Raw genomic sequence first — 15,164 nt, forward strand, 5'->3', positions numbered from 1 at the left:
GCTGGGGGTCTGCCTCTTTTTCTCTGACCCTCCTCCTTACCAAACATAATATCCTTCTCCAGTGACTGTTCCCTCCTAACAATATATCCGAAGTATAGATCACATTTCTATCAAGTATGATCTTTATAAAAGCTGATTAATACACCTTTCTCCAGGGGAGCAACTGGTGAGTTCAAACCACTTACCTTTTGGTTAATAGCCAAGGGCTTTAAAGCAGGGGCTCCTTAGGATAGTATGAAGATGTTCAAAATGCAAACCAACACTTGGAGATGCTTCCTATCATGAGTTCTCTTACATAGGCATTCATAGACACAATGAGTATAAGAACTGAAAGGGGTGTCTGAAGAGGTTATTTACCCATAGTCAAAGAGCTCATTGGTGGCAAACCTGGGCTTAAATTCAATTATGACTCCCATTCTGATGCTCTTTCTTCTACTCAAATCTACACAGCATATAGAAATGGATTCTACTCATCACACCCACTAATCTATTCCTTGGGGCCGCCTTCATGTCTTCAAATCAGGAATAGAGGTAAAGAAAGATTTTTGTTGCAGATACTATTGCTTTTGTTATTTATAATAAGAGCCCTAAAGACAACGACCTGAAAATGAAATAAGGGAGAACTCCAAAGCTATTCTCATATAAAAGTCATGTGAATACTTCCCTAGTCTAATGCTTGAGAATATCACCTCTCGCCTACATAATGACAATAACCCTGTGGTCAATTATTTTAACCTAAAGAAAACTGCTCACATTATTTTCTATCTTAAAACTCTGCAGGGACTCTCCCATTGGCTCTTACGATTCATGACCCATAAAGCCTTTGTAAAGCTTTGCTCTTCCCCTCTAATCTCTAGCCAAACTTCCACTATATACCAGGTTTCAGTCATGTTGTTTTTAGGTGCCTTTGAGTTGATTTTGATTCACAGCACTGCCCTGTGACAGAGTAGAACCTCCTTCTAGAATTTCCTTGACTGTAATCTTTAAAGAAGCAGATTGCCAGCTCTTTCTTCCACGAAGCTGCTGATTAGGTTCAAACCAGCTACCTTTTTATGAACAGTAGAGTCTTTAGTCATTTGTGGTACCAGAGCTCTTTGCTTCAACCAAACTGACCTTCTTTTTTATTCTTAACTGTGTTGTGCTTTCTTTTACCTCCATGTCTTATTCTACAAGCACTGGATGGTTAATCAGAAGGTCAGTGGTTTAAACCCACGATCTGCTCAGTGGGAAAAAGATGAGACCTTCTGTTCTCACAAAGGTTTACAAGCTTGGAATCGACTCAGCGGCACTGAGTTTGATTGTTTGCCTATTTTAGAGCATTTCCCACACCCAAGCCAAGCCCATACCCTGTAGCAAGCTCTCTCTCAATCAATCTTCAGCTCTAAGATTGAAAGTATATTCTCTGATTTTCATTACTGATCTGACTTATCTACCACTCTGTACTTAAATTCTTGGCTAATTCTTCTCCTAGACTGTAAGCATTATGAAGGCAGATACCTTATTAGCCAGTAAATCCTTAGTCTGCTTAACACACAGCAAGGATTGAAACTAGTGTGTAGGCAAAAGACACGGAGAGTGAATCAGATGGCGAAAAGGAAATAAGGAGAGTGGCCAAAATAAGAAGAAGAAAGAGGAAAGGAGAAAGGAAAGTTATCTATTCCAACACAACATCTTTAATATTGTGAATTCTCTTTGGTATGGTATGATCGTCAATGAGGGATTTTAATGAATGTCCACAGATCACAGTAATGAAGATGCAGTTTGAAATCTCAAATAATAAGGAGAATAAGGCAAATATAAGGAGCTCTGGTAGCGTAGTGGTTACGAATCGGGCTGTGAACCGTAAGGTCAGCAGTTCGAAACTACCAGCTGTTCTGCAGGAGAAAGATGAGGCGTTCTGCTCCCGTAAAGATGTACAGCCTCGGAAACCCTGTGCAGGGTCGCTATGAGTCGGAACCGACTCCACGGCACTTAACAACAACAACAAGGCAAATATACCACAGGTATCTCAATTGTATGACATATTATACAAATCCATTATCAAACAAACTAGAGAATAAAATGAATGAAATATACCAGGTGCCTTAAAACACTGAACAACAACATGCCTAGGCACTCAGTCACTCATGCAAAAACTCAGCACATTAAACCAACAGGGCATCGCAGACCACTAATCAATTCACCATTCACCTAAAGGTTTTCTTATGGACAAAATCCTCCTATACGTTACGAAGGAGCAACACTCATTTTGGGAGGGAACCAGAAATGATTCCATAGTTGTGATGATAAATCGTTAGTCCTACAAAGAGAGGTTTGGGGTGCGGTGTTCAACAATAAGCAGGAGACAGGACCTCTATTTTGAAAGTCCCATGCGAGATATCTAAGACCACACACTGCCAAAGCAAACACAGATCAATCTGTCTTAGAGTGAAAGGGATTCCGCTGGACATTGCTGGGATTTGCACCTAAAACTTGAGGCAAAATTAAAGTTCTAGAAAAGTTCTTAAGGCATACAAGTGAGGCAACATAACCCCCAAAATACATTATTTTAGTGAAGCCAAAAGCTTCAATTAAATCCCACAGTCAAAAGGAAAATATATGCACATAAGGAGCTCTGGTAACCTAGTGGGCTACAAGCTGGGCTGCTAATCGCAAGATCTGCAGCTCGAATCTACCAGTTGTTCCTTGTGAGAAATAAGCATTTTGCTCCCATAAAGATTTACAGCCTTTGATGTCCTATACAGGGTCGTCACTATGAGACGGAATCGACTTGTTGGCACACAACCACCACCACCATGCATAATCAGATATTTTAAGCTTTTGTTTTCCTGTAATTGAAGCTTCTTTTTACCAGTTGTAGATCTGTCTATTCTTAATTTAAAAAAAAGAAGACGACGAAGAAACAAACCACCATCACAACAAAAATAGTTGTATGGCCAAATTCAGATTCTTAGAGCTGGAAGAAATCTTAGAAATAATTTATTTTGAACTTCTCCGTGAGGTAATGCACAGTGAGGACTCAGACCAATCTCCAGACTCGGAAGCCCGACTTCTGTACACAAGATCACTTTTGTGGGGAGTCATTCTGCTTCTATTCAGTGGTTTGTTTGTTGGTTGTGTGTGTGTGTGTGTTTTAAGGACAAATCATCACATTCTATTTGCATTTATAGCCATCTAAAACACCCAGATGGCTTCATATCAACTTCCTCCAAGGCAAACCACCCCATCCTGAATTGAGGCAACAGATGATTTTTGCTTTAAATGAATAATTTTATTTATATCCATGTATTATTTTATCTTGGTGCTTTCAGATCACTGATTCTGCCTCTGGGATGAATTAAATTTTGGATCTGTCATTCACATTAGCCACACTTTCCGGGTCTGAAGCACCTCTGACTGTGAAGATGATGATATCTATGTCTTTATTCAGGTCACTGTGAGAAGAGTGGATAGGGGAGGCAGTACTGCAGCTAGCCAGTGTGTCTGTACACTTGAGACATGAACCAACACTGACTGAACGTAGCCATTAATTGGCACAGACTCCAACTAAAGAGTCTTCTAATCAACCTGCATGTTTCTGTCCTGCTTTTGTTTCCAAACCAACCATAATTTTACATTTAAGAAAGTAAAACCTTTAAACTATATGCTTTTAGAAAACAAAATCTTGCATTTCTAGCATTAATGGCATATATTGTTGTTGTTATATATATATACACATATATATTATTCCATCAGCAAGTAAAAGGAAGTAAACAAACATTATTATTTCTATTCTGTAAATCAGGAAACAATTTCAGAGAAGTTAATTGGCTTATCCACTATAAAAATAAGGTATGGGAGACAACACTGGATCTCCTCTGTTTTCACTGGGAAAAGGAGACTCACCATCAGTATCATAGCAGGGCTGATTTCTATGGGGCTGAGGTCAGACCTGCCTCCAAACTTGTACCTTCTCTGCCAAATCTGATACCAACTGTCCCTCCCATAGTAATCTCTACCTCTTAACTGGGTTTGATAATTCATTGTAATGGCCACACTGGATTCAGACACCATATTCATAATTATGGGGTTTATTAGGAAAGTTAACAGGTTATAAGTCAAGACCAGACTGCTCAGGATAGAGTTCTCTGAGTCAGAACTTCCTCTCCCTACTCATGCCTGCAGGCAGGCCTCTCTCTGGTCCTTAGCCTTTCATCCACAGGCCCCTTGGCATCCACCTTGCTACAGCAAAGTTCTAAAGTTCTTTTAGCCCTGCTGCTAAATGCTCAAGGACACTCTACCCCACTATAAACTCGGCCCAAAGGTGGTCAGCTCTGGCCCTTGGGTCAGTAAACCTAGCTCCAAAATGAAGAGCCTGGAGGCACCTTGCTCCACAAGAGAGCCTCTGGCCTGAAGTCACCGTGTTTATCAAGTCTGGGGCTTTGTAATCCACTGCTTTGTCTTGTGCTCTAGCTCTTGGTTCTGTAGCTGCTCCTCAAGTGACATGACTCTTCCTCCCAGGTCAAGGAGGCTCAACATGCATGGATCTTTGGGTATAAAGGATGTACTCTTCTTCATTGGTGGTAGTGAGATCCCCCATTTTGCTTCCGAGATGGTTCATTTTATATTCATATTAGAGCCGCATGTTCTTACAATCACCTTTAACCCTGTTGGCAATCTCTCACAACAGAATCATATAATCCTATCTGAATTTTCTACCACTGTCTCTTACCCAGACCCTTTAGGAAAAAAGAAAGTTTGATGGTGTGGCATTGCTATTATGTACCTACTCACAACCATCTAGTAGAGGTTTTCTGAGGAACAGCTGATGAGTTTGAACCATAATTTACTGTACAGCCCCACTATCAGCTTGCTAACAGATACTTGTAGCAGCATCTTTATGGAATATTTTTCTGCATAGCTTAAGTAATTGTCAAATATGATTCATGAATTTTAAGACATGGTATGATACTGTAGGATAAGCACTGGATTGGTAACCGCAAAAGTCAGCAGTTCAAACCTGTCAGCCTCTCTAAGAAACCGTATCAGGGTCACTGTGAGTCAGAACTGACTTAATAGCATACAACAACAATAAAATACTACAAAAGCTCAGTTATTTGATGTATCCAATTTTCTAAACTGCATGACAGCCTTTGTTGTTGTTGTTAAGTGCTGTCAAGTTGATTCTGACTGATAGCAACCCTGTATAGGGTTTCCAGGGAGCAGCTAGTAAGCTTGAACCACTGACCTTGCAGTTCAAATGACTGCTGTCTGATGTATTAGCCCACAGCACCACACCAGGTCTCCATGACAGCCTATAGGGACAGAAATATCTTCTGAAAGTCTTCCATGTGTTTCCTCCAGAAGTACTTATAAGAACATCAGAAAACAGGATTATAGAAACCTTGTAAGCCCGCATTTAGCCTATAACTGATTGGGATACCTACAAGAGGGTCTAGAACTTGTCCTGTGAAATAGGCCTCTTGTGGAGCCTTTGTAGTGGATAGGACCTTAGGTGAAATTCTGAGTCCCATCTAGAACTTTCTGAGGTGGGACATTCCCACTTGAAAAGACATGCAGATCAGCCCAGAGCAGGCTAGAGGAACAGAAGATACTTCCTGAAAGAAAGACCATCAGGAAAAAACAAAAATGGGGACTGTTTGGCTATTACAAGAGTAAGCAAGTTGTTTGCTGGGGAGCCACCAAGACAAGCAATCAAGACCCTTCAGGACAAGCCTTTCCAAGACTGAAACTCAAAGGGAACACACAAGCAGGCATGCAAGCTCACTGGCGACTGTGTTGACCTACATATGAGTAGAAATAGGAAAAGTCAGTAATGAAGATATGGGCTGAGTTTTACCATGTTCCATAGACTCCTGTTGACCTTGAGATGAGAGAGAGAAGAGGAAGGGCTGGTTGGTCTAAAGTTTGGGAAGACTTGGGAACTCCTGAGCCCATGGACAATGACCTAGTCATGGAGGACTAGAGCTAAGAGTGAAGTATCCAGCTGATATGAAGTGGGGAGAGACACACAGGAGTATCCAAACTTGCAGATAGTATACCCATTTGACATAGCTTCAATGGCTTGATGACCAGAGCTCGACTAAAAGAAGATTAAAAAAAAAAAAAAACAGTTTTGATAAAGGAAACAAGTGTAATTTGATTAACTTGACCTATACTTACAGATGTAGTAGCTCAAAATATCAACAGAGAAGGAATGAGTCTTCACACCAAGAATCAAGCCTATCCCCTCAATGTACCGGGTTGATAGGGTGGGGTAATTCAAACATTGGCTATGTAAAATGAGGGAGGGGGGCTATAAAGGCATGAAGTGACTGGCTTACAAGTTTTAAAGAAGGAGTTTAGTTTCAGAGAGTATGTAGGGAAAGTAAACTCCCAACTGAATAGTCTTCATCTTGTCCAGATAGGTCTGGTGAATGGAGATGGGAATAGGATTCTTTTGATTCAAGAGTGAATAACTGCTATCATGACTAATTGTGATTGTCATAACTGTAAAGGCAGAAGTTTTGTAAGATAAATTAGTTAATCTTACAATCCAGGATCAGAGGACCCAAGGACCATCAAGAGAGAAGAGCATGGGGCCCTAACCAGAGAAGCAGCAACACCAGGGATGGAGGCAGAGATGATGGCATGGAGAGGTAGAGTAGCTGAGGACTCTAGACTCATGGAAAGAGAAAAGTTGTGTGGTGTCAGCCAGGCGGCTGCTTGCAGAATAGAATGTCCCCTTGGGTTGTTTAAACAATTTCATATTCCTGAGTGTTTTTGTGTATATGAAAACAAAAATAAAAACCCAGAAAGAATAAAAGCAAATGCTGTTAAATGATGATGCATGGAAAGGATTGTAATCATTGCAATGAAACAAAATGTGGTAGGTTGAGTGCAAAACTGATATTCTGCTATGTAAACTATTACTAAATTCACAATAAAGGCTTAAAAAACAAAGAAGTAGTTATAAGATTTTACAAATTCGATTTTTTAAAATTTACCAAAATTTATTTAAGATTCAGATAGAGTAAGATGCAAGAAGGAGTGCAAAATTTACAGGGACTAGAGGTAAGTATGTTAACTGATGGTATATGAACAAGACTGTAATCATTGAAGTGAATATATGATTTATTGAAGATAAACCTGGTGATCTACTCTGTAAACCTTCACTCAATTCACAATAAAAAGGTTTTTATTTTTGTTTTTTTAATTTACTATAAGCAAACACACACAAACTACTTTAGACTTTTATATTTTAAATACCTATGAGAGCCAATTTATTCTTCCTTTTGTTCCAGAAAGTGGATCATTATAGTCAAGGGAAAGATCCTAGCTGTCATGCCAAAATTTTATTAGGATGAGACTTACCAAAGACCAACAACAAAGTCCATTACTCTCACAAGTTCTCCTGCTCTTTAAAGTATGTTGCTGCTGTTATGTGCCACTGAATGGGTTCCAACTCACAATAACCCTGTATAGGTTTCCAAGAAGCAGCTGGTAGGTATGAACTGCCAACCTTGTGATTTGCAGTCCAATGCTGATCTTACAGCGCCAAACCAGGAGTACTCATATATAGACCTTTAGTAATTGATATCTGGCTTGTGTGTGTGTAATTGTGTGTGCACAACAGGGCTTCAAAAAGTTCTTTGAAAAAATCCATTATTTTTTTGTTGTTGTTCTTAAAAATTTCTTTATTGTCACTTACTCTTAAGCACCAGCTTAATAATGCAAAAAAAAAAATCATCCATAAGCTCTTTAGATTCTTGATAAAGCAGTTTTCAAGTAAACACATGCTCTCTTCTCTCTTTTGTATAAAACTTTACGAAATGAAGACAAAGAACTGTGTACATCTTGCTATAAAATGCTGCCCACGACTGTGGGGACAGTGTGCCCTGGGTTCCCTTTACTGTCCAGGTCCTGAAAGACTCTTGTTCATGAACTGTCTCTTCACAAAACAAGTCCACCACTTGCTAGGTTTGTCATTCTGAGGGTCAAAAACTTTCTCACAAAGGCTTAGTCCGGTCTCTTGTCTTAGCTGCTTTAAGTAGGCTCTCATCACTTCGTCTTCCTGTTTGTTTGCACGCTTGGCATAAATGGCATTAAGTGGAAACCCAGACTCTCCAAGAATGGGGAAGTTAGTGATGCCCAGTGTGTACATTTCTTTCTCACCTTGGCTTTTGGAATTGCACTTTTCGAGTTTCTTTAGGCATTTAGAAATGTAGAGAGTGATATAGATCAAGGTCCTATCCGCTTCATTCTTAATTTCATAGTTTTTGAAGAAGACATTGGCCTTGAAGGAATAGATGGCCTCATCCACATTATCTGTATCTTTTGTTTCTCGAGGGGCAGGTCCTTTGAACTGACTTATGATAGGTAGCAGTGCCAAGTTTCCGATGAGTTTGGTTTCAGGGTCCATGAGAGAAGAGTGGTAGGCCAGCATCTTGGCAACGACAGGGCTGGAACTCAACTAAATCCATTATTTTTTAACTCAATTTCTCCACATACTTTTTGAAGCCCCCTTAAATGTGGGGCCTTTATAGATTTCTTGAAGCTGACATACAAAATGGCATCTGGTACTACATGTGTTGGCCAACCTTAACATGAGGTGCTAATATAGAAGAGTAGGTACAAAAGTGGTTATTAGCTAGACTTAACAAAGTACAAAAAAAAACAGAAATGGTCAGTAGCCTATAAAACTTTGGTTGATGTTCTTACATGTGAACCAGGGAAATACTAGGGTATTGATTACACGCATAGTCTTTCATTTTTCCAAGAAGTTTTTGAAGCTCCCTCATACACACACACACACACACACACACACACACACACACAGACATATATACACAAGCCAGATATCAAGTCTTAAAGGTCTACTATGTTTAGTAACCATGCTGGGTAATAGAAGAGACAATTATAAGAATGCTTCTCATCGATATAGAAATGTAGAGTTTATTAAACACTTTTTGGGGTCCTGGTGTGGCACTATGGGTTAATGTACTAGACTGCAAAGTAGGTTTGAATCCCAAGGTCGGCAGTTCAGATTCACCAGCCTCTCCTTGGAAACCCTAAACAGGGTGGCTAAGAGTCAGAACCATCTCAATGGCACTTTACAACACCAACAAACATTTTTCACACATATATCGTAGTGGTTTATTCCACTAGTTAAACAAGATCAACTGTATGGACACCATCCTTTTCACTTAATAACTTAATGAAGTCAGAATCAGAAAATTAAGTAAACTGCCCAATGTCACACAACTACTAAGTGACTAAGATAGGTCTTAAACTGAAGTTTGATGGGGACCATATTTAAAGTTTGATGGGGACCATATTTAACTTATAGAAGAAAGGGAAAGAAAGTCAGATAACAACATGAACCACACATATTCAAATGCTACATTCAAGGCATTCTAGAAAAGAGACGAAGGTATTCCATTTGAACTCAACACAACGGCTTGCAAGGCCTCCAGATCTCTTATGACAATATTTTCAATCTTTCATGTGAGACCATAATTCAAGCTAGTGAACACTTTAAAGTCTGCTTTTTATGCATTGGAAAGAGCTTCTATTCTGTTGTGGAGAGAATGAAATTCAGGTGAATTAAGTTATTCTATTCAAAGGAGAGAAATAGAGTCTATTTAAAGGAGGATGAAAACACCCTGTTCATCCTAGTGAGAGAGCGGGATGGCAATGAAAAGTGTGAATCATAGGCCACAAACACGGCACCAAGGAAGGAACTGAATTTCTTCTGACACAATAGTAAGGTGCCAAGCTGTAAGAACTTAGTCAGAGAATGAAGAAAAATGACAGAACGCATTATGACACTGAATAATATCTTGACAGGAAATGGAGCACTCAGCAGGCTCCTGCACATTAAAACTCATGTCCCATATGATGTGGGCTGTACCCTTTCTGAGGAGAAATCACAGCCAAGCTAAATGCAGAACATGGAGAACAAAAAGCTGGGAAGCAGAAGTTCATGCCAAAATAGATAACTCGAAAGATGTATCAACTAGAGCAATCGTTTCCAAAGAATGGGTCCCTAGACCAGCAACAACAGTATCACCTGGGAACTTAGTTAGGAATGCAAATGATGAAGCCCCACCTCAAATCTCTTCATTCAGAAAGTCTGGGGGAGGGGAAACCTAGCATTACATTTTAATCAGGGATTGGAATTGGTTCATTATGGTTTGACTCCCTACTGATCACTTGCATGTCTATTCCAGATATACTGAATCAAAATCTACATTTTAACAAGATCCCTAACTAAATGTGTATTTTGATTCTATATACCTGAGAGGGAAATGCATATTCTCAGCCGAGATTTGGGGGAGGAGGGTCACACTGGAATGAATCTCTTCAAAGCTCTAGTTTTAAGAAGTTCACCATGTGATTCTGGATTCTTCATCCAGAAATAGTACTCCAGTTACCATATTTGCTTCTGTCTGTTGCTTCTTGTCAGTATTTTCAGCTGTAGTATGTGATCATTTGATGGTGAGTGGTGTGGTTCCATCTTCTATGGATCCCAGAAATGAGAGACATTTGATACATTCCTGCCACCCTCTGTGGCTGCTATAAATAGCAGTTCCATTTAGCATGTATCCTCTGAAGACTTGAAAAGAGCAATGGGACATGTATTAGATAATTAACCATTCAATTATAGTCAGCATGCAATTGATTAACCATAGTTTATATTCTTTCTCAATGAATTAGCCTATAGCAGCAGTTCTCACACTCCAGCATCCATCAGATTCCCCAGTGGAGGGGGACTGCTAAAACAGATTGCTGGGCCAGCTCCCCAGAGCTTGATTCACTAGGTTTGGGGAAGGGCCAATAATTTGCATTCTTAGCAAGCTCCCAGGTGACACTGATGTTGCTGGTTCAGGAACCCCACTTTGGAAATCCCTGAAGAATAGAACAAATAAATAAAATCCGTGTTTTAAGTGCAATGATCCAGTGGTGCACACCATGGTTCTCCAGAAAGGGGGAAGAGGGGGGAATCAAAAATGTATAGCACTTGCCAACTTCCTAGTGCAACTATTTTCAACATGACCAATATCAAGCAGCCAATGTAATTGTCAGTGAGCTCACAGTTACAACTAGATGTTGTTGTTGTTGTCAGGTGCCATCAAGTGGGAACCGACTCATAGCAACCCCATGCACAGCAGAACGAAACAATGTCCGATCCTGGGCCAAGCTCACTACCACTGCCACACTTGATGCCATCAATGATGCCACCTGGCTGATCCATCTCACTGGGGGTCTTCCTCTTTTTCTCTGACCCTCCATCTTACCCAGCATGACATCCTTCTCCAGCGACTGTACCCTCCTGACAGTATGTCCAAAGAATAAGAGATGAAGTTTAGCCAACCTGGCCTCCAAGGAGCACTCTGGCTGCACTTCTTTCAAAGCAGATCTATTGGTTCTTTTGGCAGTCCATGGCACTTTTAGAATTCTCCTCCAAGACCACAATTCAAAAGCATCAATTCTTCTACGGTCTTCCTTATTCACTGTCCAGCTTTCACATCCATATGAGGTTATTGAAATAGATACACACAGTCTATTTTCACAAATCCAGCTCCAGCACACCTTTTTGGCTACCTTACATTTTTCTAGTCTTACTGTGTGCTAACTCTGTAGCACTATGCTGCATAAATCTCACAGTTACACCAAGGAAAGAATTTGCTGGCTCACACTATGTTCTATGTTAATTCAGCTTCCTTCTTTGGTAAGTCATTGACCCTCTATTAAGACAGTCATGTGAAGGTTCACTTCTCAAACCAATATTTATAGTAAGGTTCTCCAAGTGGAAATGCACCACTTTGAGTATCCAATACTTAGAATTTTATTTGGGAATGGCCTTGGCAACAGATCAAGAAAATGGGAATTGCTTAAAAGTAAATGAAAAAATAGAAACTCCATACTATGAGACAAGTCCTGTAGTTGATTTTATCCAAGGAAGATTTCAAATATCAAATGTGGTCAAAGCACTATGAGGCACATAACAAATAAATTCCTTTTAAATATAGAATGCATGCTTCTGCAACAAAACATTCAGATACCTTAAAGAACATCGAATAAAAAAAAATTGTAGGAAATGCACCATATTTTTCCCTCCCTTCCTTTCCCTTTGAAGCTCTACTAGACCACATACATTCCAGAAAAAGTCTTGGTTGTCACTGTGAAATCACATCACAAAGCACTTTTAATGCAATTAAAGATCTCCCACTGACCAGTCTTCCAGTGGGTCAGTAAAACTGTTGAACACCATAAGTTACATAATGAATAACTAATTCTAGAATCACCAAATTGACTGGAAAAGTGAAATTGTACCCACTCATACCTCACCTGGAAGGTACAAGTTATCCTGTGCTACATGCAGAGAAAATGTGGGTTACCAAAACAAGTGTCTGTAAAAGATTCCCTTTCTTCTAATCCACTAATCAACAAAGTCCTCTGATCTTGAGAACCAGCAAAAGTTACTTTTTAATATGTAAATTCTGGCAGTGTAATTCTGGTTAACCATCAAATACAATTTGAATAGGGGTAACATGGCACCTAATTTTTCAAATATTTTTCTCTATATAAATTGATACCTTAACCCACATTTTCAGCAGTATAGAGGACAAAGATATCTGGTCCATGCATCACTGGCCAACCCCATATTTCCCAAATTTTCAGGTACCCCTTTCACCAAGTTGTCATTAGCAAGCTCTGACCCCTTGCCTGAGGAGCTTAACCTACATAGAGTTCATTGAAGTTTTTCAGCAGAGCTCTTTTAATTCCACACTTGAAAAATCTGCCTTGTTGTTGGACCATAGCCAGAACAAAATTAAAGCATTTCCTATTAAATTTTGCCAACTGCAAAAATTAAAGCTTGATGACAATGAGCTGATTGAACTGCCGTTCATGAAGAAACAGTTTTATAAAATAAATGTTTCTTGTCAGCATCCTATACTAAGCTTCCATACTATCTGTCTCTCTCTCTTTTTTTTTTTTTTTTGGTCTCTATCTCTCTTTCCCCAAAGACTTAGAAAAAGCTACATCTTGAGAATTTGTACTTTTTGGTGGGCCTACTGAGAAGTTCGGGCTGTTAGATTCCAATCTATAATTTTACATACCTCTGAGTATCCGAGAATAGACACAACCTGCAAGTTCTATAAATCTTGTTGACTGTTTTCATTTGCTGAGGGCTAGGAGGGACAAGTCACTGGAGAAGGATATCATGTTTGGTAAGGTGGAGGGTAAGAGAAAAAGAGGAAGACCCCCAAAGAGGTGGATTGGCAAAGTGGCAGCATCAGCGGGTTCAAGCGTGGCAACAATTGTGATGTTGGCTCAGGACCGGGCAGTGTTTTGGTCTGTTGTGCATAGGGTCACTGTGAGTCAGTACTGACTCGATGACATCTAACAATGCCTACAGACTACTCTTTACTCATAGGTGTAGGTCAAGTTCATCAAATTGTATCAGATTACTCTCTTTTCCCTCTTCTTTCTTCTTCTGGTTGAGCTCTGATCATCCAGTCATTGAAGCCAGGTCAAGTGGGTATTATCTGCAAGTGTGGGTGTTCTTGTGCATATGCCCTCTCTTTTTATAAGCCAAACGCTTCACTCCCTAACATTGTAGGGCTTAGAGAGCCGCTTCATTGCTGTTTTTCCCTCACTTGCCCTATTCGGTAAAGAGCGTGGTCACCAATCAGAGCGCATATTCCCATTGAGTCTTATTCTTGGAAGGGGTCAATGATACATTTTTAAAGGAAACTATAGCAAATAGTTCTGGTGAGGTGCTGTGGGTTAATGCGCCAGACAGCAAAGCCATTTGAACTGCAAGATAGGTGGCTCAAGCTCACCAGCTTCTCCTTGGAAAACCTATACAGGGTCGCTATGGGTGGGAACCAACTTTACAGAACTCAACAACAACAACAACATAGCAAATAAGGGAGTCCTGGTGAGTCAGTGTGGGTTAATGAGCTGGACTACAAGGTCAGTTTGAACCAGAAGGTCGGCAGTTCAAACTCACCAGCCACTCCTTGGAAACCCTATACAGGGTTGCTATGGGTCAGAACCGACTTGACAGCACTTAACAACAACATAGCAAATAAGAGGTTCCTGGTATGGTCCTCTAAGATAAGCAAGGTACTGCTAACCACAAGGTTGGCGGTTCAAACTTACCAGCTGTTCCTCAGAAGCACTATACAGGGTCACTAAGAGTCAGAAGTGACTCTATAGTACTTAAAACAACAACAATAACAAATGAGATCTTGGTTTATTTTAATATAGAGATTCTAAGGAGGAAATCAAAGTTATAAAATCTTTAAGATGTGTGACTTTGAAAAGCATCAATGAAACCATGAGCCACTGACCAGAGGGACCGGACCTGTTAATCATTTATAGAACACTGAGAGTAATAGACAATACACAGGTCCTCAATTCCTAAAATACAGATATAATAAAACGATGTTAGGTGACTCATGCATATATAATTAAGTATTTAAATGCTAAAACTTAGTAATAAATGTTACGTATTATTAGTACTGAACTTCCAGTGTGACGTTAAAGGATCAGCACACTGGACTTCGAACCACAGGTCAGCAATTCAAACCTACCAGCTGCTCCTCAGAAACCCTATACAGAGCTGCTATGAGTTGGAAATTAATCAACTGCCCCAAACAAAAACAACAACAACAACATGAGGTATTACTACTGGTGTGGTGCTATGGGATAAAGCACAGGACAAGGATAGTTTGAACTGCAGGATCCACAGTTCAAACTCACCAACCATTCCTCAGAAATCCTATACAGTGTCATTTTACAGAACCAACCCAATGCCACTTAACAACAGCATCAACATTATTAGTAGTGGAGTCCTAGTTTTTGTGCCATAGGATAAGCACTGGACTGCTAACCACAAGGTTGGCATTCAAACCCATCATTCTTCACTTCTGGGAAACACTATATAGGGTCTGTATTAACCAGAATGCAAAGGTTGGAAACAAAAAGGAAGGTTCAGTAGTTGGAAAATATGACCTTGGTGATAGAAACGATGCTGGAGATATCATGTGAGAATTTTGCAAGACTGATGACTTCTTCATATCAAATACCATTTTTTTTAAATAAATATTTTATTGTGAATTATGTGATAATTTACATGGGAAAACATTAGTTTTACATTCATTCTATCG

General features: G+C 39.7%; 1 protein-coding gene and 1 pseudogene across 1 annotated transcript in view; both read right to left on the reverse strand.

The window, feature by feature from the left end:
* Positions 1–15,164, reverse strand: part of CTNNA3 (catenin (cadherin-associated protein), alpha 3) — a 2,468,838-nt gene that overhangs the window by 1,403,140 nt on the left and 1,050,534 nt on the right. The gene's annotated exons all lie outside the window — the stretch shown is intronic.
* LOC102823785 lies at positions 7,889–8,425 on the reverse strand (annotated as a pseudogene).

The sequence above is a fragment of the Chrysochloris asiatica genome, unplaced genomic scaffold (genome assembly GCF_000296735.1).
Source record: "Chrysochloris asiatica unplaced genomic scaffold, ChrAsi1.0 scaffold00020, whole genome shotgun sequence".
Lineage (NCBI taxonomy): Eukaryota > Metazoa > Chordata > Mammalia > Afrosoricida > Chrysochloridae > Chrysochloris > Chrysochloris asiatica.